The sequence below is a fragment of the Aphis gossypii genome, chromosome 3 (assembly GCF_020184175.1).
Source record: "Aphis gossypii isolate Hap1 chromosome 3, ASM2018417v2, whole genome shotgun sequence".
In the NCBI taxonomy this organism is placed as follows: domain Eukaryota; kingdom Metazoa; phylum Arthropoda; class Insecta; order Hemiptera; family Aphididae; genus Aphis; species Aphis gossypii.
In genome coordinates this window covers 46993478-46998426 of record NC_065532.1, presented here as the reverse complement: position 1 = coordinate 46998426, position 4949 = coordinate 46993478, and positions in this window count along the sequence as shown.

Here is a 4949-nt window from a genome sequence, read left to right as displayed (position 1 = left end):
CATCTGTTTATATTTTATTGCGTTATTTCTGTATAACCATATCGTACCGATACCACGGTAGCGATAACAACGATACCAACATAATAATATGTTATACCTCAATTAGGTATCTACTATCTATATAATTATGTTAAGACTCAAACGACGAATATTACGTAACATGCAAATAAACAATACGTTAGAGAAATCAAAGAAATAAAAGCGATTAAATTAATGTTAGATATTTACTTTATAAATCTGCCAAATTTCCACATCATACGCGTGCCTATCATAAAGAAACGCGAAAACGACAATCGCATCGTTATTATATATGTATATTCAATTGAACAAAAAAAATATATTTATATAATATACATTTTAACGATTGCAGTGAATAATATAATATAGGACATAGGTAATATATATATAATATATATATATATATACCTATAGGTTATTAAGGTATATAGGGTATATAGGGTATTACTATAAATTAATAATTTTTCAGTCACATTTCGAAAATAAAAATATTATATATATTGAATAGAAAAATATAAGTTATAGACGGTTATAAACCCGGTATAACACACCGATATACGAGTATGTGTGCGTACATATAAATCACACGAGCACACACAACGTACCCATATATATATATATATATATATATTGTATATATTACATAAATGCCTGGAAACAAAATATTATGTGGAATTATATATATCTACCTATCTATATATATACGGTTAACCGAACTCGGCATCACACGGAATCGTGCGCGTTTTGTGCATCGAATTCAGAATATTTGTATTTAAACGCGGTCTACCTCACAATATCTATACTATACGTATACACAATACGGCGAATTATTTATCTTATATATATATATATAGATTATGCGCCAGTATTATACACAGTTGCACACACACACACTCAGACGTAGATAATGCAAGTGTATAAATAAGGTACACTTCGGAATATGTGAGTATAGGTTAGTGACTGTATATTAATACAGCGATGCTGTGCCCAACGTCGGTATATTATATTATTTTCTTATCATTCTCGTCGTGTGACGGCGACCCTACAGTATAGGTACGACGGCGGCGAGTTATAATACATAATAATATTATATTATAAACAAATATATTTCGCAACCATCGGGACGGTTGTCACGAACGCGCACGGCGAGGAACGGACACGACACGACACGATACGATAATAATAAACGATATTATATATTGTGATATGCGTTACAACGCTCTGTCGACGATATAATATATACGAATAGTGAAGGAAAGTAATGGATGTGTATTTTCCGCGTTTGTGTTGTGTTTTTACCCGAAAATTGAAAATGCTCGTTATACGCCGAGACGTTCGGACATGGTTTAGCGGGGGAGTACGCCGTAATCAAAAAAGTCCGCGTTACAATAAGGATTTTAATTATTATTGAATTACGTCAGGTCAATTGTGGATACCGTGATACATAACTGTGTACCTATATTGCCTATACGTCACGCCGTGTTCAAAACCGTGATAATAATGGAGTTATCGAAACATTCAGAGGATGTGTCATACCCGCATGGTATGTTGTCTATGTTTTACAAGTATGTACGTGACATGGTAAATTTACGCTCAGCCGATCGCGTGTAGCTTCAAAAGTTCAAAAATTAGAGTGAATCGATGACCTATACTATACAATTTGACTTTAAGAACACAATCTGTGTTCGTATGTCGGTTTTTTACGATTTTTCAATTTTTTAGCAAGTTATGCATATTATATGGTATAGGGTAAATTAAAAATGCTTATTACTCACTTAAAAACTGAATAACCGTAAAAAGTTAACTTATGAGCACAAATAATGTTCTTACCATCGAATTTGATAATAGGTCAATTCACTTTAATTTTTAAACTAACGGAGCTACACGTGATCTGCCCAGCGTAAATTTGCTATGAAGTTACGTACTTGTAAGACAAAGACAACACGTGCAAGTATGGCGGCCTCTTGACGTAGTCAGTAGTCACTATATATTATAATAGTTATATGCGTGCAATTTTTCTATGAGCACGAGACTCTTAATCTCTAGGTCGTGGGTTTGAGCCCCACATTGGGAGCCACTTGTAGTAAAGCGAAATAGACACGCTCGCGCAATATACATGTATTTACCTTCTTTTCACTTATATTATGTGATCTACCATTCATACATACTATGTTTACGGTCTGTATACTACCCTCGTATATGTATATGTGCACACACACGATTTCGCATATATGCATGTAAGGATTTTATTATATAGTAAAAGATTAACTTACCCTTATTCGATTGTCAAGTTTGGCTTGTCTGCAGATATTAGCCGAATGCGTGAATATACAATAGGTTTAATATTAATTGAAGGCACAAGTATAATATAACATTATTGATATTAAGATAACACTTTTATGATTTAGAACACAAAAATACTATTTGGTAATAATTACTATTTAGCCCTTAAAGTATGACCGCTACAGAAGGCGCATGCAGGGAGAGTGTCGTCGTGTGCAAGAGCCCGACGGTTGAAGGGTATCGTTAGACCCGGTGAGATTGTTTATTTTAGATAAAGATCAAAGACATAACAAATATATGACCATTGACCACGGTTGTCCATAATCATATAAATATCCGTGAGATTATATATACAGGGTGTATCTTATGTCGTTGTACGCGGTTATTTTTAATGATTATAATGGATTAATAAGTTGGAATTTAAAAAAAAAGAAAAGAAAAAGACGTGTTACTTTATTTTAAATCCTATAATTTTTGTAAATAAATTTTTACATTTTTAAGCGAACAGTTTTACCAACATCAAAATCAATTTTTTTTCTCAAATGGTAACAACTATATTTTATAATGGATTTTTATAGTGTTTTTTTTAAATTTGATGTTAAAATCGTACATTTTGGTTCACTGCTTTATTTACTACAGACACCTTAAACTTTAATAAATTGATTTAAATGAATTGTATTTCTAGAGCTAAATAATTTTTTTTTTTTTAACTATCTTTTAATGCAATTCTACACTTTATTATAAACTTAAATTGAACATCTTATCAGACACAGAATTTTTTTTTCCGGTTAATTATCTATAAAACTGTTGAACGTATTTTAACATACAATATTATAAAATAAGTAGGTACACACTTACTATTATTCTATGATCATAATAAATTAGATTTTTCTCCATAGTCACCTTGTCTATTTAAAATGGTTACAATTTGAATACTTAATTAGGTAGATAATAATTATCAATTATCATAGTATTCAATTATTATAATAATAAGTAAAAACATTGGTACCTAATCTTTAATTAACACAGGTTTACAGATACCTACCACCTACCTACTAATAATTTTTTTTCTTGTGTGACTGATAAGATTTTCAATTTAAATTTATAAAAAGGTGTAAAATTGCATTAAAAGATAATTTAAAAAATTTTATTTAACTCTAAAAATACAATTCATTTAAATCAAATTACTAAAGTTTAGGGTCTCCGTAATAAATAGCATGTGCTAACAATAAATTTCTTTTAACTTATATTTATTTACCAAAACTAACCTCACCTTATGGATAGTTTTAATATACATATTACATATATATATATATATATATATATCTTATTATACGGTATATGAGTACGTCTATTGGAATTTAAAAGTCTTACCAGCATTTCTCGACAAGTGAGCGGCGGTTGTCGATCGATTTCCACGCAGTATATCGGTGTTGGCACTGTTGGCCGGGTACGCGCGTGCGACCTCGTCCGTCTGACGTGACACGCCAAGTGTTCTAAACACGCGAATGACATACGATTTGGTAATCGAAGATATGTCGGTATTGCGTTTTGCTTTTAAGGATATTTGTCTTTTACGAAGTTAAGCGGACACACTGCAGGTTTAAGCCAGTCTTTGGTTACGATTTGTGTGCGTTTGCATATTTTTTTTATTCGTACTGTATATCTAATGTATTAAATAAGCACGAAATATTTTTTTCAATGAAAGTTATAGTAAATACGAATTTGACCATATTTTACGATTTCAAGACCGTATTGATCTTTTTCTGATTCTGAAATATTGTAACACGAAAAAAACTACGAACGACTTCGAGAAAATAAGAGTTAAGATCTCACTGAAAACTGCCAACTCGATAAAAACATAAAAGATAAAATTCAGTCAACTCAATTAATTATTATTGACTATTATAATTTTTAATAAATTAGTAACTACTAAACATTTTTGAAACTTATTTTACCTATATTAGTTTAAAATCGAAATTGAAAACTTTATTTTTTTTTATTTAGGATACGGTTTTTATCGTAGGTATATTTGTCATTTTTAGTACCTACATTAGTTATATAGTATGAATACCTAAATATTATTGTATGTTCAATAATCCATAATATAGGTAATGTACTCATGTATTTAAATGATTCATATAATATGAATACTGAATATGAGTCATATTAATAAGAACATATTTAAAGAAAAGGTTTTTACTATATTTTACGTGAATAAGATTACGAGAGTTTTTACGGATAATTGCTTCTATTTTTTTTTCTGACGTTTTATTAGTATAATAATAACATTATACACTTGAGAATTAAATTATTATTTTTATTTAAAAAAAAATTGATATAAAAGCTATATTGGCCATTGTTATTCCATCACTTCAAATCAATATCAAAATCTAAAGGACGTCAAAACACAGGTTTAAATATTTTAGGTAAGTCGCCTGTGTTAATAAACAATTGAAAATTTCCGATTATTATAACTAGGCCTCGGATTTTAAAGCATAATACGCTATTAAAAAAGCATAGGATTTTTTTAAAAAAGAAGTATATTTATTTAAAAAAGCAAAAAAAAAGGATTACCAAAAATTAACATGAAATAGTCATAAAAATGAATGAAAAATTCAAAAAATCAATTTGAATTAAAAAAAAAT